We start from the raw sequence: 27,882 nt of genomic DNA, 5'->3' as shown, positions 1-27,882 counted from the left end.
AAAATTGTAGATGTCGCCCTGGCTGGCTGGGGGCAGTGAGGGGCTAGCCTGCAGGCAGCCCCTGTGCTGAAGCACCCTCATGCCTCAGCCAGCCCCTCTGCAGCATGTGGAGTCCAGCTGGAGCAGCCCTGGGCTTGCAGGCTGACCTTCTGGGTCCTCTGTTAAGCCCGGGCTCTTGTCTGACCAGGGTTCATGTGATGCACACAAACTCCAGAGCAATATGCTGTGGAATTTCTTCATGCATATCAATCACTCATGTAGACATGCCCAGTTTTAACAATTTATGAAGGTAATTATATTTTAGATCTGCCTGGGACACTGGGGGACTGGTATTGATGACCCAGGATGTTTCTTTCAGTTCTATAGTCTTATGACCCTGGTGATAGAGAAATTCCATTCATCATACTTCTTGGTGTTCAGTCACCAGCATTAAATTGTTGCTCTGAGCACTAGAAGTTGCACTGCTGATAGTCACCGGTCATTTTTTTCAAATGAGGAGTTTATTTTCAAACCTTACAAATAATGTATTTTGATACATATTTCAAAAGATTAGAAAAAGTGAATGAAAAAAGGAATAAAGGGAGACATCTGCTCTGTTTCCCTGAAAACAAACAGAATAAAAAAGATCTTTTGTTAAGCAAATGAGATGATAAAACTCCATGTATACACACACAGGCTAACACATATACATATATGCATAATTTATTATGACTGAGGTTGTTACTGATCTTCCCTGTCCAGGTTTTGTGCAACAATACTAAATGGAACAGAATTTCACCACCACAGTGACAGAATTTATCCGCTTGGTTCTCTGCCAGAATCCTAAACTAAGATTTCTCCTTTTCTTCATTTTTCTGTTTGTCTATATGATGACCTGGATTGGAAACTTCACCATCATTGCCACAGTAATCTTTGATCTTCACCTCCACACCCCTATGTACTTCCTCCTGGCCAACTTGACTTTTGCAGATGTGACCTATGGGTCCAGCACTGTACCCCTCATGTTGTCAGGACTCCTCACTCAAGGAATGATTGTCTCATTTGCCAGCTGCTTTTCTCAGATGTTTTTCTTCCATCTTACAGGGGGAGCTGAAGTCTTTTTCCTTGGGGTGATGGCTATTGACCGGTATATAGCCATCCATAAACCACTGCACTACACAACAATTATGAACTAGAGTGTGTGTATGGGGCCGGTGGCAGCAGCATGGTTGGGTGGCTTTATTCATTCAATTATCCAGATAATACTGTTAGTACAGTTGCCATTCTGTGGACCAAACAAACTTGACAATTTCTATTGCGAAGTTCCACAGGTCATCAAACTGATCTGTACAGAAACTTTTCTGTTGGAGCTGCTAAAGGTCTCCAACAATGGGTTGATCACAACACTAATATTCATCATTTTGATGTTATCCTACACAATCATCTTGATCAAAATAAGGACACATATCACAGAAGGGAAGCACAAAGCTTTTTCCACATGTGGAGCCTAGATTGTAGTTGTGTGCTTAATTTTCCTTCCTTCAACATTGATTTATGCTCGGCCATTCCGTACTTTCCCATGGGACAAGTCTGTCTCTGTACTCTACACAGGCGTCACCCCAGTGCTGAGCCCTTTAATTTACACTTTGAGAAACAATGAAATGAAAGCTGCCATCAAGAGGTTAATTAGCAGGATCCTGTTCTCAGGAATAACATGAAAGCAATAATTTAATTTTGAAATGTTCAGTCTTCTGTCTCCTTTGCAAAAGTGCAACAGTAGATGCTTTTGATCTAATTGACTTTGGCTTTTTGGAGGAATGGAAAGTAATAATCAAGGTAAATTATCCATGAGTGACACAATATAGTGTTTTTTATTCCTTTGCATCAATCTTCAGTATGACATGGATGGAAATCTCTTTAACACCAACCAGTTATGTTCCAAATCCAAGATAACCAATGCTTCCATTACTGATGTGCAGCACACTGATGATTGTGTCATGTGCCCACTCAGTTGAAAAGCACCAGGTCACTCTTTTGACTGCTTCTGTGAAGAATATTAAATGCTTGGACTTCTTGCCAAATTTATAACAACCAAAATGCTTTACCAACATATCCCAAACTAATCATCTGCTTCTCCACATACTACAATTAGAAGGCAATGCTCGAAAAATGTTGAGCATTTCCTTTACCTGAGTAGTCACCTTTTCCAAAACAAACATAGATGATTATATTCAACCCTGAATAAAAACTGCTAGTGCTGCCTTTTGACATCTCTAAAATAATTTATTCAGTGATCATGAGATCAGGACCCATCCTTACCCTGTTGTATAGGTGTGAAACTTGGACAACATATCAGAAACAACAGAAAGCCTTGTCATATGACCATCCAGAAAAACTTCCATATAAAATTAGAAGATTGATATCTGACAGTTCCAAAAAAAATGCATTCTTACTTTTTTGGATATTTACTATTTTTTTTAGAAAAAGAAAACACATATTAAAAATATTTTTCTTGGGACAAAATGCTTCAGCTACATTCCTAGTTTTCTTGTTGTTTGTTTGTTGTATACATAGCCTTTTTTATTATAACTTTGGGCCAGTTGTAGTGTGCGGCATGTCAAAGATAAAAGATTGGAATATACAGGTCTATATTAAATATAATAAGGACTCCATGCGAGGGAGTGGGATAGGATTAGATCCTGTTTATTGTTCGTGCACCTAAGTGGCACATATATAGCTACACAACAGCAGTTTTTGGCATTTATGCAAAGTTTGGTATTGCCTTTGCTAGCTTACCAAGGGCTGCATTCAAAGAGGGCAGCTATCTGGGGGAAACAGAGTCAACCAAGTATGTGTGCAAGGCTAGGTAAGTCCAAAAGTTTTAGTCAGCAAAGCAAGACAAGTAGTACGAGTTAGACACAGAGGAGGACTCTCCCATTTTTAATCCAATAACCATTGTTTAGGGCATTTACCTAGGGATCAGAATTCACCCAAAATAGCAGGAAGCAAGTCTCTGTCCCCTCTAAGACAGCATCCATCAAACCAATCATACCCCTCTTCTATGTTATTTTTTCTCCTGGGCATGCCTCTGGAGCTTTCTGTGCTCCCCTGTTAGCTAGCTTCATGTGATGGGAAAGGCTTAGAGCATTTTCCCAAGAAGCAGGTTCAAATCGTTTTGGGGTGGGAGAGGAAGTGAATATAAAACCTGGGACTCCAACTCCCCACCAAGTTACCTAACTCCTAGGCCATCAAGCTTAAAAGGTGTAAAGAGCCTCCTCCTCCTGGTGCATTAGCAAGGAAATTCTATTTACCTGGGATAAAAGGAAATTCCAAATTCTGGACCTTGTTACACATTGCACTTTGATCTGCTCAAATGTTGATTGGTGTTAGTGCTAATTTGAATTTGGAGCAGTCACACCTTAAAGCTATAAACCTTCTCTGTCTCCCACATGTACAGCTGTGACTTGTCACTAGATGGCTGATGAGCAGGAGCAAACTAAGAGCCACAGCTGTGAGCTAAGCAGGGCAGGCTGCTATCCCTGCTCTAGGTGGGCTGTTTGACAGATGAGCTGAGGGGAGGAGAGTAGGAGCATGAAACTAGGATGTGGTGTGTAAATGGGTTGGGGTTAGGTAATGAAATGGGAGGTAAAATATAAGTGGTAATGGGGGAAGGGTCATGAAATTAAGTCAGTCAGCCACTTAAGGATAAAATTAAAAAGTTAAAAAAAGAGATGAAGTAAATTTCATGTTTAAATTAATTGGGATGTAGGGAGTGCTAACTATGCTTCTCAGGATGGTTGGGGTGAAGGAAGGAACCCCCAAGCTCATGGGGATCTGATCCAGCCCCACACCTTGTTTCATCCCACCCCCCTAAATTCAACTCCCAGACCCATCTGTGCCCTGTGATCTGTTTGCTTGGGTTTGCATCCATGGGAATGGGAAGGTCACACCCCAGGGGGCAGGAGGGGGAGGTGGGCTTGGTGCCAGAACTCCCTGCCCCCCACCCCGGTAGTAGAGTTGAGGGGATGGAAAGTTTGTCCACATAGAACAGGGAGGGGATAGGACACTGCATCCTGGGAGGCTGGAGGACTGGAACTTGGATGGCTCATCTGTGGGGAGTGGCCACACATTAATGGAACATGATCTGGGTAACACACGGATCAGAGATAAACCTGCTCTGGAATGGCATAACTTTAAGCTACTTAAAGTATGCTTAAAACTAGTTTCAGCAACTAATGTGTGGACAATCCAGGAGTAAAGAGCTCCAGGAGCTGCCTAAACTTAGTGTAACAAGGCACTCAGTGCCAGAATTTTCAGTTATTCATTTACACAGGCACACGAATTCCTACTAGGACCTGGCCCATTGTACATATGTCTGTAGTAGTCAACACTGACTATGGAACCAGAATGTCTATTTTTCACAGTTTCTGTCCTGCCAGCTGTGACACTTGAATATTTTTCTCTGCTTTAAAGAACTATAAACCAAAAAGTGTTCTGTCTTAGCTTGTTTGCTGTATTTTCTTGTCAAAAACTTTAAAAGTATCAGTGGAAGTAGGAACATTGAAGAAAATATCTGTATAATCAAAACATGCCATTATCAGAAATCTGTGGAAAATTTCATGGCCACTTTCTTAATAAAAAGGGAGAAAGCAATGCCACTCTAAAGTGCTCCTTGAATATTTAGGTTCAGATATTTCTAACTTCTCATTTTGACAACCCAGTCACATTGGATTGCCGTTGGGTTTGAACATCTAATTACTTACATTAGAGCATCTAATTAGGTTCTCTTGAACTCATCAGCCCCAAACAATATGAACTTTGATTGCTACAAAATTCAATCATCAGTACTTAGTAGTTTCTCCTACTATTGCTCACTTGTAGTTAAACTATGCAACTCATTGCTAGATGATTATATTGTGTTCCAGAGTTGAAAAGGAATCAAGTACAATTTTATATATTAATGGAAAAGTGAGAACTAATTCATTTAATAAGAGTAAAAATAAGTAGAAATTTAAATTCCTCCTACTTTGAAGCATTTATACACTGTTACGGGTATGAAGGATTTTCTATTGAAAAGTAGGAAAATAGAACAAAAACAAACAAAAACCCTGACACCTATTGCAGCCGGGGAAACCACTTCAAAGCCCCTGCTTTGAATCCTGGAGTTGGGCTTAGGGAGCAGTGTGAGATGCATGTGTGAAAGCCCATTGTGCCCCTGCACCCCAAAGCCCCCCAGTGACCCCCAACCGCCATGGAGCACCCCCGCCAATCCCCAGCACAGCCAGAGGTAAGCAGGGCACATGGTGGGAGGGGACTAGCCCAGCTTAGCTGCAGGGAGGCAGCTGAGAGGAGCCGAGGAGGGTCTCACCCCAACCCAGCTCCTACTTCATCCAGCCCCCAAGGGAGCCACACAACTGGAGCCTTGTGAACAGGCCGCACAAACAGGTGCACTTGTCTGTCTGGCGTGTGAGTTAGCATGGGAGTTTGTGCAGGAGGGTGAGTGGGAGGACTTGAGGCCCTGCCAGTTAGCCCTAGGGAAGCCAGTCCCATCAGAAGCCCACCTACCAGCGGCACCATGCAGATGGGCATGCGCTACACCCCGATGGTCCCATCAGAGTCTGCAGCCCCCACTCTGATGCCTCACAGGCCTCTACCCAGATGGAGCCCATGGTTCTGGGCTCCACACAGAAGGAGTCTCTGGCTTTTAGCTGTGGGGGCTGCCTGACACTTTTTCAGGCCCTGGGGTCTGGGAGCATGGCCATCTCCCCTTATGAGGTCTGCTCCCTTTTGTGGTCTCTGGTGTGCCAGCTAGAGGAGCTTCAGGCTGCAGTCCAGAGACTACATGCCATCAGGGATGGTGAGTGGGAGATCGACTCCTACTGCCAGACCCTTCACCATCTGAAGGTGAAGGGTAGACTAGGGTCACCTTCCAGGTGAAGGGAGCATTCAGGGACCTCCCATTCTGTCCAGCCTAGAGTTTTGGACCAAGGTGGTCAAGGGGCCCAAGGCCCGCTGCACCAAGGTCTCCACCTCACTGGAGCTTTACAACAAGTATGAACCTCTTGCAGCCCCAGCAGAGGCTGATAAGCTGCCAGCTCCTGCAGGCAACACAGGCTCAACTGTAGCTACTGCCCCGGCTATCCATAAGACAAAATGCAAAGTGTTTGTCATGGGAGACTCCATCCTGAGGGGGACAGAGGGAAAAATCTGCTGCCACAACCCCTTAGCATGGAAAATCTGCTGTTTCCTGGGAGCCCATATCCGAGACATTGCAGACAAGATCCCCAAGCTCCTCTGGCCTACTGACCACTACCCTATGCTCCTTATCCATGTGGGTACAAATGGCAGGGCTCGGAGCAGTCCCAGCTGGGTCCTGAAGTGCTACAGGGATTTTGGAGTGGGGAGTAAGGGTCTGGGGGCACAGGTGATGCTTTCCTCAATCATCCCAGTTTTGGGCTATGGGCTGAGGAGGGAGAGGAGAATCGAGGTAGTAAACCAAAGACTGAGGTGCTGGTGTCATTGGGAAAGCTTTGGCTTCCATGACCACAGTTCGCTCTTGGGTGAGAGGCAGCAAGCTGCTGGGAAGGGACAGCCTCCACCTCTCTCTGCTGGTGCGGAGGCTCTTCTCAGCCAAACTGGCTGACCTGCTCCACCGGGCTTTAAACTAAGCCCACCAGGGGATGGGGGGGACTACCACCACTGCTGCCCGCTGAGCAACCTTTGCAAAGCCAGCAGGCCAAGGCACTTAAGGGAGCCCACCCCTTCCCCAGCCCTGGAATGATCTGTAGGCAAGGCAAGGGACCCCATAGAAACACTTGCCTGCCTATACACAAATGCCAGGAGCTTAGGAAATAAACAGGAGGAACTTGTCTTCCTGCTTAACACAAATAATTACAATGTCATAGGGATAACAGAGACCTGGTGGGACTCCACCCATGACTGGGCCACAGGTATAGACAGCTATACCCTGTACAGGAGAGATCAAGTGGACAAAAGAGGTGGGGGTGTAGCTTTCTATGTCAAGGAGAGCTACACATCCCTGCAAGCTGACATTGAATCTTTGAGAAGTCCTGTCACTCTGGTGAAGTGTCCGAAGATTGGATGAAGGTCAGTGTGGTGCCTATCTTCAAGAAAGGGAGGAAAGTGGCCTTAGCTTCACCATAATCCGCTGGCTAGGGAATTGGTTCCGTGGTCAGACCCAGAGGGTGGTGGTTGATGGAAGTCAATCGTTGTGGTGCGCTATGACCAGTGGGGTCCCTCAAGGCTCTTTCCTTGGGCCTATACTCTTCAACGTTTTCATTAATGATGTGGACACTGGTATCAGAAGTGGACTGGGCAAGTTCGCCGATGACACCAAACTTTGGGGTAAAAGCGTCCACACCTGAGGACAGGAGGGCAATCCAGGCTGACCTTGACAGGCTCAGGAAATGGGCTGGAAGGGACCTCAGAAGATCCTGATGGTGTTTAACACTGAAAAATGCAAGGTTCTCCACCTTGGGAAGAAAAACCCACAGCATGCTTACAGGCTCAGCAGTGCTACGATGGCTAGCACTATGGACAAAAGGAACTTGGGGGTCATGATTGACCACAAGATGAACATGAGTCATCAATGTGATGCTGTAGCTTGTGAAGTTAGAAAAATGCTGGCTTGCATCCATAGATGCTTCTCAAGCAAACCCCAGGACGTCATTCTCCCCCTGTAGTCGGCCTTAGTGAGGCCGCAGCTGGAGTACTACATCTAATTTTGGGCTCCACAATTCAAAAAGGATGTAGAGAAGCTTGCAGGAGAGCCACATGCATGATGATGACAGGCTGAGAACTACGGGACTCTTCAGCCTGAAAAAGCACAGGCTCAGGGCTGATCTGGTGGCTGCCTATAAGTTTATAATGGGTGCTCACCAGAATCTGGGGGAACATCTGTTCACCAGAGTGCCCCAAGGGATGACAAGGTTAAAAGGTCACAAACTCCTCCATGACCATTTCAGGGTGGACATAAAGAATTTCTTTACTGTCCAAGCCCCCAAGGTTTGGAATAGAGTGCTGCTGGAGGTGGTTCAACCACCTACTTTGAACTCCTTTAAGAGACATTTGGATGTTTATCTTGCTAGGATCCTATGACCTCTGCTGAATTCCTGCCCCTGGGGCAGGGGGCTGGACTCAAAGATCTTCTGAGGTCCCTTCCAGCCCTAATGTTTATGAAATCTATGAAATCTCATATTTGGAAGTATAATATCACTGAATAGCAAAAGGTATGAAGATTTTTTCCATAGAAGTTAGTGTTTTAATAAACAAAAATTGGGTTAATGGGAGATTTCAGCAGTTTGCTCTGAACCAACCAATGTTGGCCAGTGTAGAAGGATTTGTGTGAATAGGTATCACAGTCTATGCTCCTTAGTTCAGAAAAAAAATTAAATTACTTCTCAGCTGGTGATAGCTGGACAGAACGTGTGACATAGGAAGAAGGAGAAAGTATAATAATAGGGTGTGCCTTGTACTGTCCTAGAAGTAGTGATTCCTGGTTTTCCAACTCATCTCAAATGTCATGAGCCTGCTGTTCTGCCAGATTGGTAACAAAACCCAGGTACTCAGACTTGAAACTACCTAAGTGTACTTACTTCATATTCTCTTCTAGAGATGGTAGCAGAAGTCAGGAATCCTGACTCCCAATATTTTCACTCCACCCCACATCTCTGAATTCCAGGTTTTGAAAGTTAGTCAATAAAAAATATCACCTGCAAAGATTCTTGCCTTTCACATAATCCATGGACAATCATGGCTACAACATCACTCTAAAACTATGAGGTTTAGAAAGGTTCATTTTATTCATATATTCAACTTAAAAAGTCCACACAAGGTTAAGCATTGAACTACACTCTAAAACACTTGTCACAGGGTACACCTATTGGCAGTAATTATTTAGAGGGGAAGGGGTATTATTTATTGTACGTAACTATTTCCCAAATTGAGTTTACTACTATCATGTTTGTTCCCTGTAAATGGACAATGTGAAGCTGTGTTTATTCTTATCACTTACATGTTTGCATGAACCATGGTATTTTTATATTTTTTTTAATTTTAAGGTATCTTTATATGGTGTCTTTATTGTAAAGATATGGTATCTTTATATTTTTGTAATCTGTCTTAATCAACAAATTGTCCTGGCTATAAACCCACTGACTTCTCACTACACATATTTGCATATCAGAAAGCTCTGGCATGTATATGTATTAGATGGAGAAGAGATGAGACTGACTGTTTATGAAGAACTGAGAATAGAAGAAAAAATGGCCAAATATCTTTCAGAAGGAAAAAGCATTAGGTGTCTCCTATTGGGATCATCTGTGCTCAGCAGATCCCAACTGAAGAGAGAGTTGCAAACTAATGCCTCTGTACTTCCTGAATATAATAATAATGGGAAAGACACCTAACCTGTCAGATAGATATCTATCTGGGGGGAAGCAAAACATCTACTGAGATAAATATGTTCTCTGAGAACCTGAATAGAGAATAAATACAGGATTTAAAAGAAGCCTTTTGGGGAGAAATTTGTTTAGGAACCCTATTGTCTAGTGCAAGATTCTAGTCCCCAGCAAGTGAAGCTGGTAATGATTTGGGAAAGGCTGGCAGGATTGCTAGCACCTGCAAATGCAGACACAGTCACTGTTCAGCATAAGCTATTTCTATTTTCCTTTTTGAATATTTGTCTCCACTGTAACAGAGTTCCCAACTGAAACCCTGTTACTTGAGAGATCTTGCAGCTGGTAGTGATTATGGCCTGGCGGGGCAAGAAGATGCCCCATGCCCGTGGAAAGCCAATGGGGCTCAGTGCTTGGGGATATGAAGAGGACAATGCCCAGGGAAGTTGCCTTTGGGCACCAAAGGACAAGAGAGGAGCTGTGGGGGAGACTCTCCAAGAGAAGGATCCAAGAGGAGAGATCCACAATGCAGGATCAGTGGGAGCTGAGGGATCCCAGAGCTCAGGACCAGCAGGTCCACACACCACCTACCAGGAATCTGTGAGAATGGCAGTGAGTGTGGGGAACAGTGGAGCTGCAGAGCGGGAAGAAGCCACAGTTTTGGCACCGGGACACAGAGAGGCAACCTGAAAGCCAAAGGGGGCGGGAGGTCACCAGCCTAGACCCCTGAAGAGTCCCAGCACAGCATCCAGACCCCGGGGGGAGAGGAACGCTGGAGGCTGAGATCTCGGGACTTGACCACAGGTGAACTCCTGAACCTGCACACCGGCACTGCGCGGCAAAAGAGACTGGGCGGCACCCGTAACAAGCTGCTAATAAGGTAATTAGTGGTAGGGAGCCCACATGTGAGAGAAACAAAGAAAACCCTTCTTCTCCCTTTCTCTGATCATGGGGAGTGGGCAAGGACCTGGATAAGACGGGGAAGCCTGGCAACACCCAACGCAGGGCAAAGGACTCGGAGGGGACCCTGCGGGGACTGATTGTTCTACACAGCTACTAGCAGACAAGACACTCCTCCTCACTTACCATCCCAATTGAGGTGCCAGGGATCCTCTTCAGAAGACGGGGGTGATCCCAGGAACCACTCTGACAAACTGCTGCCTCCCACCTGGTTCCCTGTAAAAGAAAGAATAATAAAAGCACCTCAATTGTAAAATAAACCAAGCGTGGGCCTTCCACGGGTACTAATCATTACAACATCTCTCCCCTCCCTATTTCTTTGATAAGATTGAAGTCATGGCAGGTGAGAACCAGGGGATCAGGCGGTACCCTGCGCGGACACACTAACAAACTGGTGCATTGGCTGGGAACGTGGATTGCATAACGGAAGCCATTAACACGCAGGTTCCCACGGACTGGCAGCAAGCGCATAACCTCACATTAAGACTCCTCCAGGTCCAGCAGGCCCAGCTGGAAGAGATGGTGAGGATGCAGACTGTTTGCATTCAGCAAGGATCCAGCTGTTTTCATGCCAACAAGATCTCTGTGAAAAGATCGAAGCGCAACAGACGTCCCTGGTAAGAGAAGGGGGTGGCCTGGGACTGCCTCCAATGTCAGATGAAGATGATGTAGAAGCTTACCTAGAGGCATTTGAGTGGGCAGCAATGGCCACAAAATGGGACCTGGGAAGCAGGGTGGCCAAGTTGGGGCCTCTCCTTATTGGGCCAGCCCAGGCCACCTACCACGCCCTCAATAGGGTAGAGACACGGCACTATAAGAAGGTGAAGGCAACTATTTTATACTGGCTGGAGATTTCACCAGATGTACCGGCACAAATTCCAGGCCAAGAAGGGACCCAAGGCGGGATGGCCTCAATTACTAGCACAGGCCCTCCGGGACCTAGTTGAGCGATGGTTATGGCCAGAAGCACACACCACTCAAGAGATAGTGGATATGATAGTCTTGGAATAATTTTTGACACACCTCACAGGTAGCTCCCAGAGATGGGTCTGGCACCACCACCAAAAGATGATGGAGGAGGTGCTCCACCTAGGCAAAGATTATGCAGCAGCTGTGGGGGAAGAGGAGGCACCTAAGAAGGACTGAGCCGGTGGCCCTACTCCTGCCCCTTGACAGACCACCACTGCACCTCCTAGATGAGGAGAGGCCATACGGAGGGAGGACATACAGGGGGCTACAGGGAAATGGTCTGTTACTGCTGTGGTGAGAAGAGCCATATATCCCATGTCGCAGAGCACTTAGTTGCCCTACTCCTATAAAGAGGGGAAACTGCTAGGGAAAGAGCCCTAGAAGTGAGTGGAGAGCCCCAGCTGCTAGTTACCAGGGCAACCAGAGGGAGCTAGTGGCCCACACCTGCCAGAGGTCAGGTGACTGGAAGGGGCAGGGCCTGGCCCACATATAAACCCCAGGGCTGAGGCCAGGGTGGCAGTTCCCTGCTGGCAGCCAAGGGGGAAGAAGCTCTGCCTGAGCAAGGAAAGGGGAGAGGCCTGACTTCATGAACAGCTCCTGATACTGATGAGGGATGGAGCACCCCTGGAGTGGCTCAAATGATGTTTAGCTAGGTGGCTTGAGTTTATGTTATAGATTCATAGATGTTAGGGTTGGAAGGGACCTCAATAGATCATCACGTCCGACCCCCTGCATAAGCAGGAAAGAGTGCTGGGTCTAGATGACCCCAGCTAGATGCTCGTCTAACCTCCTTTTGAAGACCCCCAGGGTAGGGGAGAGCACCACCTCCCTTGGGAGCCCGTTCCAGACCTTGGCCCAAGGGCTCATGTTTTGTTTGCTGTTTAAGACTGGTGGCTTGGGTGAGGCTATAAGGGGATGGAGGCAGCCTCATAGGGGATCCACGGTAGCGTGGACCCGGCCCCAGAGAGGGGGGCAGCGGTTGAGAAGCCCCAGTGAGGGGACGGTGATTGGGATGCGCCAACCCAAGCACCAGAGAAGGCGCAGCATTAGGAGTGTGCCAACCCCAAGCGCCCAGTGAGGCGCAACCCCAGTGCCAGAGAGGGCGCAACATTTGCAGGGCACTGAGCCCAGCACCAGAAAGGGTGCAGCACTTTGCAGTGATGGACAGCCCAGGTGCCAGTGAAGGCATAGAGTGAGACAGGGCCGTGGAGAGCCCGAGCGCCAGTGAGGCACAGAGCAAGACAGGGCTGTGGAGAGCCCGAGCACCAGAGAGGACACAGAGTGAGACAGGACCCAGGGAGGACAAGGGGGCCAAATCATAACAGGGCCCAGACCAAACAACGTCGGTTCCATCTGCAAGGCTTGGGGCATGGTAAAGGGGTGGTTGGAGCCACGCATAGCCCATAAGGCTAGGGTGCCCCAAAACACCCATTGTATAATGGGACCCACAAAGGGTTCAAGAATCCACAGGGTCAGTGAGTGCAGCAGAACCATGTCCAAGATGATGTAAAGGCAGCCTCCCTATTATCTTTACCATCAAAAACATGTGGCGGGCAAGAATCAAGAGTGCCCTTAGGGCCAACTTGGCATGGGAAGGGGGCCTTAGGGAGATCACGGCCATCCTACAGGACGCCACACCGTGACATCCCAGTTTTGCCCTAGGCCCCCAGTCCCATGCCTGAGACACACGATGAGAAGATAGATTGCAGCTTTGGGTGCCACCGAGGTCTGGGCCAGAAGAGCAAGCCCGTGGTGGAGGTTTGTATAGGTAACATGATCATACTGGTGGTTGTGGATACAGGCTGCTCCCAATCAATGGTGCGTAGCAACTTGCTGCCCCTGCATCTAGGTAGCACTGGAACCCCTGTCTCCAGGATACGCGTGCATGGTGCGGCCTACACGTATCCACGAAGAAAGGTGGAACTCTTGGTGCTGGGGCAAACAGAAGAGATCCCGGTGGGGCTGGCTGAAATGTTACCCTGTCCTATGCTTTTGGGCATGGATTGGCCACACCTGAAAGAGGTCATTCGCCAGCTAATGGCAGACATGCCTGGGGGAGATGAAAGGAGGCCCCAGACCCTTTGCTTCAGGGACCCAGAAGAAAGTCTTGATATCGATCAGATGATAAGAGAAGGAGACTTCTGCCAAGAACAATGCCAGGAACCCTTGTTTAAGAACCTATGGAGATCCCAGCTCAGGGAACATAAGAAAGCAACTGGAGCAGCCCTGAGACCCCCCATCCCCCAAACCCCATGCTATGAGGTAAGGAGGGGCCTGCTTTACAGGGTAGAAGACCTAGAGGAGGGAGGAGAGAGAGTCCAGATCCTGGTTCCCCAGAGATATTGGGAGGACTTACTACAGGTTGCCCATACCCTGCCCATGGGAGGGCACCTTAGGAGAGATAAAACAGAGGCCAGACTTAACACAAGATCTTCTGGTCTGGCATATACAAGATGACAAAGAAATTCTGTGCGGAGTGTCCGGAATGCCAGAAGACCGGGGGAGTAAAACTGGCTAGGGCTCCCTTAATACCCATGCCCCCGATTGAACGGCCATTTGACCGTATTGCCTTGGACATAGCCGGACCTTTCCCATGTAGTAGGGCAGGGTACCAGTTCATCCTTGTGATCATTGATTATGCCACTCGGTTCCCCAAAGTAGTACCATTGAGGTCCATGACAGCACTAGCTATAGTGACGGCATTACTACAGTGGATCACCTGGGTGGGGATACCCCAGGAAATCCTGACAGACCAGGGGAAAAATTTTGTGTCTAAGATTTTAAAGGGGGTCTGTCAGGTGTTGAAAATTAAACAACTGCGCACCTCGGTGTATAATCCCCAGACTGACAGCCTGGTGGAACGATTCAACTGCACCCTTAAAGGAATGATTAGCACATGCATACAGGCGGATCCTTGGGAATGGGATACCATGCTACCCCTATTACTTTTCGCTATAAGGAAGGCCCCCCAAGCCTTAACCGGGTACGCCCCATTCTAATTGATTTATGGGCATAGCGCTCAAGGGTTATTAGACCTAAGATGTGAAGAGTGGATGCAAGCTGGGACTGACCCATCCCAACCCCGGGTGGTGGGGGAGTTCTGAAAGTGACTGCAGGAAGCCCAAGAAATAGCACAGAGGAACCTTAGTCAATACCAAGAGAAGCAGAAACAATGGTACACCTCCCAATCTGCTGAAAGAGAACTTCAGGTACGGGACTGGGTGGTGGTATTGCTCCCCAACAATACCCACAATCTCATGGCCCAGTGGCAAGGGCCCTTTTGCGTGACAATGCACAGGGCCCACAAATTATGAGGCCTTATGAACAACACCGACATGGAGAAGGCAAATATACCACATCAATCTACTGCAGAAATGATGTCGGGGGATGGGTGGCTGGTAAAGCTGGTGGACGAGATTGAAGAAGAGAATGGAATCACCATACAAGACTTGACAGAAGCCCGAGAGGAGCCCAGAGTAGATAGCCAGTTAGACCCGAACTGGCAGGCCGAGATGAAAACCCTGATTACCGAATTTCAGGACGTTTTCAGGGAAATTCCTGGGGAAGCTAGAAGAGTCCACCACCATATTGTGACCCCCCCTCCTCCCCCCCCCAGACACATAATTAGGGATCACTGAAGGAAGCTACTGTGCCACCTATGGCCAGCCGTCCGGCAAGAAATTGAACAAATGAGGAGACGAGGGATTATCGAAGTATCCAAAAATCCATGAAGGAGCCCCATAGTAGTGGTGCCAAAACAGGACTGGTCAATCCGCTTATGTATCGATTACTGGAAGCTAAATGAAATTGTCATATTTGACGCGTTCCCAATGCCCCAGATTGACGACATGCTAGAGAAGGTAGGACAGGTCCAATTTATATCCATGCTAGATCTCACCAAGGGGTACTGGCAGATCCCGATGGCAGAAGAAGATAAAGAAAAAATAGCTTTTGGGACCCCATGGGGGCTCTTCCAATTTAAGAGAGTGCCTTTTGGGCTACACGGGGCAGCTGCCTCCTTCCAACGGTTAATGGAGCGCATGCTTGCCCCACATCAAGACTACGCGGCGGTCTACATAGATGACATTGTCATCTTTTCTCCCAATTGGGAGAGGGAGTGCCTAGCAACATGATGGGGCATAGGACTCTTCCAGTATTACCTGTTGGACAGGGAGTTCATGCTCATCACAGACCACGCGCCCTTGCGATGGTTAAGAACAGTTAGATTGACTAACGCCAGGCTCATGAGATGGTCCCTGGCTTTACAACCCTTCTGTTTTTCTGTGGAACACTGAGCAGGCCGGAGGAACAGAAATGTAGATTTTTTTATCGCACCCCAAAGACAACCCTAGCAAGGAAACAATACCTGTCGAAGAAGACACGCCAGAAGGTCAGGTACCAAGCTAGGACCTTCTAACTCAAGCAAGAGTTGTCAAGGAGAGATTCTTGTCTCCTTTCCTTTTGTTTTCTGGTCAGTTCCTTTCCCCCTTTTTATTTTTTCCTCTCTTTTCTCCTCTTGCTCTCACCCTTTCCTGGGAGACAGAACCCCACAGCTTGGCTCCACACCAAACTGTCCAACACCTCACAAAGGGGAGGGGAACCAAGTGACTGGAGGGGGAGGTGTGTAACAGGGTTACAAACTGAAACCCTGTTACTTGCGAGATCTCGCAGCTGGTAGTGATTATGACCTGGCGAGGAGACACCCCACGCCCATGGAGAGCCAATGGGGCTCGGCGCCCGGGGATATGAAGAGGACGATGCCCAGGGAAGTTGCCTTTGGGCACCACAAGACAAGAGAGAAGCTGTGGGGGAGACTCTTGGAGAAGAAGATCCAAGAGGAGATCCATAACGCAGGATCAGCGGGAGCCAAGGGATCCCAGAGCTCAGGACCAGCAGGCCCACACACCACCTACCAGGAATCTGTGGGAACGGTAGTGAGTGCAGGGAAGAGCGGAGCTGCTGCATGGGAAGAAGCCACAGTTTTGGCACCAGGACGCAGAGAGGCAACCCAAAAGCCAAAGGAGGCAAGGGGTGACCAGCCTAGACCCCTGAAGAGTCCCAGCATAGCATCCAGACCCCGAGGGGAGAGGGACACTGGGGGCCGAGATCTCAGGACCTGGCCGTGGGTGAACTCCTGAACCCGCACGCCAGCACTGCGCAGCAAAAGAGACTGGGCGGTGCCTGTAACAAGCCACTAATGAGGTAATTAGCAGTGGGAAGCCCAGATGTGAGAGAAACAAAGAAAACCCTTCTTCTCCCAGTTAGATGTGGGAACGGCGAGACACACGCGGGTGAAAGCCTGCTGCGCCCCTGCTCCCCCAAAGCCCCCCAGAGACCCTCCAGCAGCCGCGGAGCACCCCGCCAACCCCCAGCACAGCCGGAGGTAAGCGGGGCCCATAGAGAGAGGGGGCTAACCCCTTAGTGTGTGTGTGGGAGGAGGCGGCTGAGTGGAGCTGGGTCGGGTCAAGCCCCGCCCAGGCCCCTACTTCACCCAGCCCCCCAGGGAGCCACGCGACCGGAGCCACACGAACAGGCTGCGCAAACAGGCGTGCTTCTCTGCCGGCATGTGAGTTAGCGCGGAGTTCACGTGGGAGGGCACACAAGAGGGCCCAAGACCCTGCCTGAGTGCCCCCCAGGGTAGACAGTCCCAGCCATAGTCAACCTACCAGAGGCATGCCACGAATGGGCACGCACTGCACCCCGAGGGTCCCCTCGTGCTCCACGGCCCCCCCCCCGACACCTCGGAGACAGCCACCCAGACGGAGCCCTTGGTTCCGGCCTCCATGCAGACGGAGCCCCTGGCTCTCGGCTGCGGGGGCTGCCTGTCCGTTTTTCAGGCTCTGGGGCCTGGGAGCATGGTGACCTCCCCTTGTGGGGTTTCCTCCCTTTTGGGGTCTCTGGCACGCCAGCTGAAGGAGCTCCAGGCCACAGTCCAGAGACTGCGTGCCATCAGGGACTGTGAGCAGGAGATAGACTCCTACTGCCAGGCCCTTCTCCCCCTGGAGGCGGAGGGTAGACCACAGTCTCCCTCCAGGCCAAAGGAGGACTCCAGGACCTCCCGCTCTGTCCAGCCAGGGGCATGGACCATGGTGGTCAAGGGCCCTAAGGCCCACCGCACCAAGGCCCCTGCCCCGCCGGAGCTGAGCAACAGGTATGCACCTCTTGCCGCTCCAGCAGAGCCTACTGAGTTGCCGGCTCCCGCAGGCAACATGGGCCCAACTGCAGCTCCCATCCCTGCTCTCCCCAAGACAAAACGTAAGGTGTTTGTTGTGGGAGACTCCCTTCTGAGGGGGACTGAGGGGGCAATCTGCCGCCCCGAGCCCTTAGCTCAGGAAGTCTGCTGCTTCCCGGGGGCCCGCATCTGGGACATTGCGGAGAGGATCCCAGAGCTCCTCAATCCCACAGACCACTATCCCATGCTCCTAATTCATGTGGGCACCAATGACATGGCTCGGAGCACTCCCAGCCGGGTCATGAGGTGCTACAGAGATTTGGGAGCGGGGCTAAAGGGTCTGGGGGCACAGGTGGTGTTCTCATCGATCCTCCCAGTCTCAGGCTATGGGCCAAGGAGGGAGAGGAGGATCCACGTGGTCAACCAAAGACTGCTGCACTGGTGTCATCAGGAAGACTTTGGCTTCCATGGCCACAGCCCACTCTTTGGCGAGAGAGGCAGCAAGCTGCTGGGAAGAGATGGCCTCCACCTCTCTCCCCTAGGGAGGAGGCTATTCTGAGCCACACTGGTTGACCTGCTTCACCGGGCTTTAAACTAAGCCCGCTGGGGGACAGGGGGACTACCGCCACTGCTGGCTCACTGAGAAATCCTTGCAAAGCCAGCAGGTCAAGGCACTTAAGGGAGCCCACCCCTGCCCCAGCCCTAGTAAAATCTGTGGGCAAGGAAGGAGCCCCCCAGGGGACACTAGCTTGCCTGTACACAAATGCCAGGAGCTTGGGGAATAAGCAGCTCATCCTCCTGCTCAGTGCAAATAATTATGATGTCATAGGGATAATGGAGACCTGGTGGGACTCCACCCATGACTGGACCATGGGTATAGATGGCTATACCCTGTACAGGAGGGATCATGTAGAGAAAAGGGGCGGGGGTGTAGCTCTCTATGTTAAGGAAAGCTACACGTCCCTGCAAACCGATACTGGTGACTAGGGTGGACGACTGGAGATCCTCTGGGTTAAAATCCGTGGGGAACACAGCACAGGGGACACAATGGTGGGAGTCTACTACAGACCTCCCAACCGAAGTCCTGAGCTTGACCAGGAGTTTGCCCAGGAACTGGCTAAGGCAGCTTGCTCCAGGACCATGGTTGTCATGGGTGACTTCAATTACCCGGACATCTCGTGGAAGGATCACTCAGCAAAATCTGAGTGGTCGCAAAGCTTCCTCTCATGCGTGGATGACCTCTACCTGACTCAAGAAGTCTATGGGCCAACGAGAGGCAAAGCATTGCTCGACCTGGTATTGGCTACTGGGGATGACCTAGTTGGCGACCTAGTGATCGATGGGAAGCTGGGTGACAGCGACCATGAGCTGATCACCTTCACCATCCACAGAAAAGCTGGCAAGTCAGTCAGCAACACGCAAGTCCTTGACTTCAGGAAAGCCGACTTTGACAAGCTCAGGAGGCTTGTCAGTGAGGCCCTAAGGGACCATGACCACAGGGAGAGGGGAGTTCAAGAAGAGTGGTTGCTCCTCAAGGGAGCGATCCTCAAAGCACAACCTAAGTCTATTCCATCTCAGAGGAAAGGCAGCAAGAGGGCACAGCATCCACCCCTGGCTCTCCAGGGACCTAGCAGACCTCCTGAGGCTAAAAAGAAAGGCCTACAAAGGATGGAGGATGGGAGTCACCTCCAAGGAGGATTATTCTGCACTGGTCCAGTCCTGTAGGGAGCAGACCAGGAAAGCCAAGGCTGCAACTGAACTCCAGCTTTTTTGAGCATCAAGGACAATAAAAAGTCCTTTTTCAGATATGTGGGGAGCCGGAGGAAAAGCAGGGGCAACGTTGGACCCCTGCTGAACCAGATGGGGCAACTGACAGCTGATGCCCAGGAAAAAGCCAACCTATTAAATAGGTACTTTGCGTTGGTCTTTCATCAGTCCCATGGGATGCCCATGCCTGCTACGGGACAGGAAAGTCCGGGTGAGGGTGATCCCCTGCCCGCCATTGATGCTGACTTTGTGAAGGAACATCTTGAGAAGCTGGATACCTTCAAGTCAGCCAGCCCTGACAATCTTCACCCCAGGATACTCAAGGAGCTGGCGAGCATCATAGCCCAGCCTCTAGCATGGATCTTTGAAAACTCTTGGCACTTTGGTGTAGTGTCCGAAGACTGGAAGAAGGCCAATGTGGTGCCTATCTTCAAGAAAGGGAGGAAAGTGGATCTGGCTAACTATAGGCCCATTAGCCTGACTTCTATCCTGGGGAAGATCTTAGAAAAGTTTATTAAAGAGGCCATCCTTAATGGACTGGCGGACGCCAACATCTTAAGGCATAACCAGCATGGGTTTGTTGCGGGTAGGTCTTGCTTGACCAATCTCATTTCCTTCTACGACCATGTGACCTATCACCTGAACAAGGGAGAAGAGATTGAGGTCATATATCTTGACTTCAAAAAAGCCTTCAATCTGGTTTCCCATGATCGCCTCTTGGAGAAACTAGCCAATTGTTGCCTTGGGTCCTCCACGATCCACTGGCTGGAAAATTGTCTCCGGGGTCAGACCCAGAGGGTAGTAATTGATGGAAGTCACTCATCGTGGTGTCCTGTGACCAGTGGGGTCCCCCAAGGCTCTGTCCTTGGACCCATACTGTTCAACATCTTCACTAATGATGTGATCACTGGAGTCAGAAGCGGACTGGCCAAGTTCGCCGATGACACCAAACTTTGGGGCAAAGCATCCACACCAGAAGACAGGTGGGTTATTCAGGCTGACCTGGACAGGCTCAGCAAGTGGGTGGACGAGAATCTGATGGTGTTCAAAGCCGATAAATGCAAGGTTCTCCACCTTGGGAAGAAAAACCCGCAGCATCCTTATAGGCTCAGCAGTGCTACGCTGGCTAGCGCTATGGAAGAAAGAGACTTGGGGGCCTTCATTGACCACAAGATGAACATGAGCCTGCAATGCGATGCTGCGGCTAGTAAAGCGACCAAAACGCTGGCTTGCATCCATAGATGCTTCTCAAGCAAATCCCAGGACGTCATTCTCCCTTTGTACTTGGCCTTAGTGAGGCCGCAGCTGGAGTACTGCGTCCAGTTTTGGGCTCCACAATTCAAAAAGGATGTGGAGAAGCTTGAGAGAGTCCAGAGAAGAGCCACGCACTTGATCAGAGGTCAGGGAAGCAGACCCTATGATGACAGGCTGAGAGCCATGGGGCTCTTTAGCCTGGAAAAGCGCAGGCTCAGGTGTGATCTGATGGCCACCTATAAGTTTATCAGGGGTGACCACCAGTATCTGGGGGAACGTTTGTTCACCAGAGCACCCCAAGGGATGACAACTAGGTCGAATGGTCATAAACTACTTCAAGACCGTTTCAGGCTGGACATAAAGAAAAATTTCTTTACTGTCCGAGCCCCCAAGGTCTGGAACAGCCTCACTTACTGTCCCAATTGAGGTGCCAGGGATCCTCTTCATAAGACGGGGGTGATCCCAGGAACCACTCTGACAAGCTGCTGCCTTCCACCTGGTTCCCTGTAAAAGGAAGAATAACAAAGCACCTAGAATGTAAAATAGACCAAGCGTGGTCCTTCCATGGGTATTAATCATTGCAACATCTCTCCCCTCCCTATTTCTTTGATAAGATCGAAGTCGTGGCAGGAGAGAACCAAGGGATCAGGCGGTACCCTGCGCGGACACACTAACATTCACCATTTCATTTTTTTTCTTTCGTCTTCCAATATATGTAATAAACCTTTATACTTTTTGTTAGACCCCGACTCCTTGCTGTGCCCAACAACTAGGGAAACAATGGTCCAATTGCCCATGGATCCTGTCGCTCATTAGCCAGAGAAGAGCAGGGAGCAAACACCAGCACACATTGCTCAGAACAGCTTTATTCAGAATGGAGGCAGCTTCAGGTGAGCTCGCTCACTGACAGAGTATGGGGAGCAGCCCTGAACAACAGTTCTTTCCTATATTTATACACCTTGGTTCATACATATTAACATTTATCCTGCTTCATCCCACCTTTGATTCCACCCATTTTTCTTCCCATCTCAAGCTCCACCTCTGTTTGCTTCCTTAGCATGATATTGCCATGCACTTTATTCATTTACATGCCTCTCCCCTAAGACAGCATGCATAAGACTTTGACCCCTATCTTCTTTTGGTCACTTGTGTTTCTCACTGGTTCTTGCTGACTTCCCATCTCCAAGGCTGTATCTCTGCTTTTGTCTCCTGACACTAGTTGCTTAACACATCGTGTACTTCACAGCTGATCCTTTTGTTAAGAATCCACTTAATCATTAGCTAAGTTAGTTGCTTTTAATATATCTGCTAGCCTTGTGACTAAAAGCTTTTGCTGAGGTTACCTTTTAATACATCATCCAGCCTTGTGACCAGCAGCTTTTTGCTGAGACACAGGAAAAATCTTTCATTCAGCTGTACACTCAGTACTCCCCAAATTTCATATCGTTACCCCAATATCCAAAATCCATATTGTTACCCTAACACTTTTATCAATTTTCTTGTGGTAAGGATGATCCCAGGGCTGCTGAATACTAGACATTCAATTTCTACAGAGATGAGTCCCTTGTATTTTGAAAACTGGGTAATTACCAGTAAGCTTGCAAAGTTTCCTCCACTGAAGCTGCAAAGACTGGGGGCAGGACATTGAGATTTCCTAGAAACAAAGGCTCACCCCAGGTGCAAAATTTTGTATCCATATAGCAGGACAGTGGAGAAAATCTTAGGGAACTGAAGTCACCCTGAGAGCTTGTGAAAGGACCCAAGTTAAAAAAACTCCTACTTTTCTTTGATTAGCTATAGGGCCTGGAAGCCATGTTTTCCATATCACAGGCTAATGGGATTCTGCCCATGGTTTCTACATGCCAAATAACTATGTGCATAACACTCTTGCCACAGAAGTTACTTGACTTAACAATTAAACATCTTCTGACCAAAATTTTAAGTGAAACATTCCCTTTGGAACTGGACTGTCAGATGATGCCAAAAGCAACAGCTTTGTTGGTTCCTCCACTTCACTATGGTGGACTTCTGGAGCTATGTAATCCTATTGTTACTGTTTGTGGGAGGATCAGAAGCAGAATAAAGGAGTGTTTTGTGATGGTGATGTCTCTTCGCATGTCATGATAGCACAGAACATTTCTGAGACCAGACAGCCATCACTGAGAAGCAGCCAGCCCTGAGATCAGAGTCAGTACTGCTAAAGGGGTTGACTGTTATTATTAATAATATTATTTAAAATTGTAGAGGACACTTATCTACTGAATGGAGCTGTGGTTTAGGACACTAGTTTTCTCAGTTCTCTTATCTTCTATTTTCATATCTGCCAACAGCCTTCTGAATGCTCTAGGGTAGTAATAAACTATACTAGTTGACACCTAAATTTCTTCTTGATGCCTTTCCAATGCCACAAATAGATGATGTTGGAGAAAGTCGGCCAAGCACAGTATACATCCACCTTAGATCTGACTAAAGGTTATTGGCAAATTCCTATGGCAGCAGTGGACAAAGAAAAGACAGCTTTTGGCAGTCTGTGGGGCCTGTTCCAATTTAAAAGGATGCCATTTGGGCTCCATGAGACAGCAGCCTCATTTCAGTGATTGATGGAAAAGATATTAGCACCCCACCAGGAGTATGCTGCAGTGTATACTGACGATATTATCATCTTCTTGCCAGACTGGGAGACACCATCAGCATCTATATTGAGTACTAGAGGAACTGAAGCAAGCAGGACTCACAGCCAATCCTAGGAAGTGTGCACTAGGAAAGAGAGAGACTCAGTACCTGGGTTTCCTTGTGGGCCGTGGCACCGTAAAACCAGTAACGGACAAAGTGGCAGCCACATGACAGCATCCTTTGCCAAAATCCCTTAAACAACTGTGGTCGTTCCTAGGCTTCCCTAATTATTACCAGCAATTCATCCGGGGTTCTCAGAGAAGGTGGCTCCTTTAACAGAATTGACCAAGGGTTGCTGTAACCCGGTCCAGTGGAACACAAAAGCACTCCATGCTTTTAAGCAACTAAACAAAGCTTTGTGCCATCACCCACTATTATACTCCGGATTTTCAAAAGACATTCTTTCTACAGACAGATGGTTCAGGGGTGGTACTCAGAGCAATACTTTTTCAAGAAGATGAGGGCAAAGAGAGACCCATAGCTTTTGCCAGTAAAAAGTTGAACCCAGCACAAACCCACTACTCTACAATAGAATGAGAGTGTTTAGCCATACATTGGGGAACAGAATTGTTCCAGTACTACCTCCTAGGCAGGAAATTTGTGTTGATCACAGACCATGCTCCCTTGAGATGGCTGCAGATGGCTAGGCTGATGAGGTGGTCCCTAGCCTACAACCTTTTTATTTTTCAGTGAAACACTGGGCAGAAAGACGGAGTGGAAACGTTGACTTCCTATTCTGCCCAGATGACAACTGAGACGATAACTAGACTTACCTAATGGAAGTTGCACAAAGACACTCAGACAAGCTCTTCTATTTTCTTGTCTGTTTTGTTTGGATTCCTCTTTCTGTTTTTGCTTTTTTCTTTACTTTCCCTCATGTTGTATTTTGGGGAATTGATTTCTTAGGATTCCTAGGAGATTGCTACTTGGCAGGGGAACTGCTGGACTTAGGGGGGAGGTGTGTAACAGGGACTCAAGCAGGAGCCCTGTTACTTGGGGCTAATTCTGGGAGGAGTGACCTCCAAATGCACCCTGTCAGGTGGAGAGGATTTCTCACCTGAAAAGGGACCAGATGATTAGCCCACAAAAACCAGGGATAAAACCAGCAGTGGGACATTTACAAATTGCCTTCGAGCACCAGAAGAGAAACAAGGGGGTGATTGAGACCCCAAGGAGAGATAAACAGGGAGAAGCCTTACCTGTGGCTGGGAAGGATGTTGGTAGCTCCTGACTACCTGAAGACTCCACAGGTCAGACCCAACAAACATGGCTACAATGGATCGCACTTCTGTGGTGAGTCTGAAGGATCACCGAGGCAGTGGGAACAGGCTCTGCAGAGAGCCGATTAAAAAGCAGAGCCTTTGAGACAATGTGCAGGGAAATAAGGTTCCAGATATGTCCCTGACCTGAGGGGACCACAACAGTTGAGAAAATAACCAGAAGAGCTGTGTGGGAGCTGCAGGGAATGCTCCCAGCACAAATTGCGGATGAGGAGTAAAAGATGCGGGGATTGAATGCTAACGAGGCAATTAGCGATGCAGATTAGTTTAAACAAAGTATCTGTAGAAGTTTTAGCTCAGGGGTTTTCTCACTTTCAAATCAACTGCCTTCACCCGTGAAGTCATGGGCAAGGCTACTGTTGTTATATCTTCTACTTCAAAGAAATAAATCTATAATTTGAACGTGTATCATCTGGGTGCTATTCCTTGGTCATGGACTTATTCAGTAAGTAAACAACTTACTGATCTCCTTCCTTTTCTTATTAAATCCAAGTTGTGGCAGGCGAGTATAAGAAGACAAGAGGATATTACTCAGCATGCTCACAAATAGCAACATGTAAATGAGAATTTTCTTTGCAGGTATCTGCATAAAAGCAGATAAGGAAACATAGACAGAGAAGAAGGCACCATAGAAAGTCAACCTAAAATGTCTTTTCTAGTGTTGTCACTACTTGTGTTCTGCAATGGGAAAAGGAGTGCACAGTTTCTTCTTGTGGTCTATGAATATCGGGGAAGAACATGTCACTGGACAACTGTACAGGGAGGATGTTAATAGTCTGCCTGAGCCATTGTAGCTTGAGAATTTACTGGCTTTTTGTACTTATGAGCTAAGCAGTGCAAGTAACTTTGAAGTCTCTCAGACAATGACTAACATTTAAGTAAAGATTTAGAGGCCTCTTTTTTTTCTTGAGTTCATCTAGTGCTTAGCAGACTAAATCTCATTCAAGAAGTTATTTTGCTGTTGTTTGTTTTTGATACATCTGAATGTAAACTGGTGGGCAAGTCAATGAATCACTCACCTCACACATTCAGGTTCTTATAAACAGAGAGGACTTTCAATTTCTCTTGAGTTAGACATTAAATCATGGCATTTGCTTCCCAAATCAAATCATCATGGTGGTTCATCTATTTTCTATGTTAATCTCCAGTTTTTTTGCTCTATTTTTTATAAATATAATTTAATGATTGTACAAACAGACTGAGAGGCGTTCCAAAAATTCCCTCTAACTTCTTGGCTAGGTTCGTCTCTGACTCAGCATTTGGTTTTAGGATGATGATTGTTTTCTGAGGTGGGAACAAATGTGAGGAGGAGAATTTCAAAAGAAAAGCCTCTAAGGAAATATGACAGGTTAGCAATATTTTGAGAACACAAATTTAAAATAACTTTGTTCTCATTCAGTGTTCTTCCTACAGGTCTACTTTAAGAACACAAAATGAATCAGGAGAATCTCACTAACACAGTGAAATAATTGGTCTTTGTGGGTGTCTCTTAGAATCCTGAACTGCTGTGCTTCCTCTTCCTGGTCTCTCTCATAGTATACATTGCTACCTGGCTTGGTAACCTCACTATCATCACTACAGTCATTTCTGACCACCACCTCCATGTGCCCATGTACTTCTTGCTCATCAAGTTGGCCTTCCTGGACCTCTTCAAGTCCTCAGTGACTGTCCCCAAGATGCTGAGGGACCTCCTGTCCCCACACAAAACCATCTCATTTCACAGGTGCTTGATACAGATATATTTTTCTTTCACTTCTCGGGGGGCACCTCCGTCTTCCTTTTCATAGTGATGGCAGCTGACCAATATGTGGCCATCTATAAACCATTACAGTAGTTGATCATCATGAACTGGGGTGCTTGCATAGGGCTAGTGACTGGGGCATGGTTGGGTGGCTTTGTCCAGTCTGTTGTCCAAATTGCACTGCTCATTCAGTTGCCCTTTTGTGGACCTAATGTACTGGATAATTTATACTGTGATGGCCCACAGGTTGTGAAATTTGCTTGCACAGAAACCTGTGATAGACTTGCTGATGGTCTCCAACAATGAGTTTGTAATCACTGGGGTCTTCTTTGCATTACTCATTTCCTATACTATCATCTTGACCAAGATAAGAATGCATGTTATGGAAGAGAAGCACTAAGCTCTTTCCAGTTGTACTACATGGATTACATTGGAGTGCTTGCATTTTGGACCTGCCATGTTCATTTATGACAGACTCTTGCAGAAATTCACAGTGGATAAAGCAATCTCTGTGCTCTACACAGTGGGCATCCCCATGCTAAACCCAGTGATCTACACACTGAGGAATGCTGAAATGAAAATTGCCATTCAGAGGTTACTGTGGAAACTCCTGTTCTCAGGAAAGAAATCAGAACCTTAATTTGTTAAATAGTCTCAGTGTTTTCCACTTTGCAAAACCTTTCAGCTAAGATACAATAATAACAATGATAATATTGATATCTCTAACCATAACAATTATATATGACATCAGTCATATATGATTTGTATACATCTAGTATAATGTTCTAGTCTTTTCCAGCCATCCAAATGGCTATTTCTTCACTCAGTCACACACCCTCCACCTTTCTCCAGGTCCTACATATTTCTTACAAGCCTTCCACTATTAGCTGTTCAGAGACCAACCTCAAGAAAGTGCTAGAGAAGCACCTGGATGGCTACTGCCCTGTGACATGCTGGTTCAACTATTTGGGATGGGCAGTCAGTGAGACCTAGCTTTCAACCAACTCTGGGCAAGGGGGCCTAGAACTTGGATCTTCCCACTTTGCAGGTGACTGCTTAGCTACTGAGGGCAAAATATAAGAGGCTTTCCTCTCCCACACATCCCTCCTTTGTTTCTGAATACAGGTTCCAGTAGTCATGGTATATAGCAAACATTCAGACTTCTAAGGCCACTTCGAATCCACAAGGGGATCAAGTGCCTTCCCTGGCTTTTTACCCAGCCAATGCATAGCCTTCTGGCTGTGCCTAGTCTGCACATGTAGGCAATTGGTGATGCAGCCAGGAATGCAGTTCTTTACCTATATGGAATTGTGAAAGGTAAAAGTCTTCATTGGCTTCACTGGAGGGAAATGTCCCTCCAAGAAAACTGAAGAGCTGCCTTTGAAAGTAATCAAGAGCTGCCCTTGGAAACGAATAGGAGATCTTTGTGCTCCTATAAGCAGAAGTAGAATGTGAGATGTCCTTCCTAAAATACTAAATATTATATTTATAACCTGATCTGTCTTTCCTTGCAGCTGGATCTCTGAAAGTCTATCTCCTCCTGAATAAACTAGCATAGCTCAAGATTATACTGTATGATTAATGCATCGCATCAATAGTCCCGGCCTTTTCAAGTCTGCTATGTCTGTGATTGAACAACCAGACGCCTCTAAGCATTAAAAATATTACAAC

At 47.7% G+C, this 27,882-nt stretch overlaps 2 pseudogenes; both read left to right on the top strand.

The window, feature by feature from the left end:
• Positions 1-761: 761 nt before the first annotated feature.
• Positions 762-1,697, top strand: LOC102566749 (olfactory receptor 4D5-like; annotated as a pseudogene).
• Positions 1,698-14,659: 12,962 nt separating this feature from the next.
• LOC102566979 (olfactory receptor 4D9-like) lies at positions 14,660-26,851 on the top strand (annotated as a pseudogene).
• The last annotated feature ends 1,031 nt before the right edge of the window (positions 26,852-27,882 follow it).

The sequence above is a fragment of the Alligator mississippiensis genome, chromosome 7 (genome assembly GCF_030867095.1).
Source record: "Alligator mississippiensis isolate rAllMis1 chromosome 7, rAllMis1, whole genome shotgun sequence".
NCBI classification, from domain to species: domain Eukaryota; kingdom Metazoa; phylum Chordata; order Crocodylia; family Alligatoridae; genus Alligator; species Alligator mississippiensis.
Note: the sequence above shows the minus strand (reverse complement) of the source record. Positions and strands in the feature narration are given on the sequence as shown.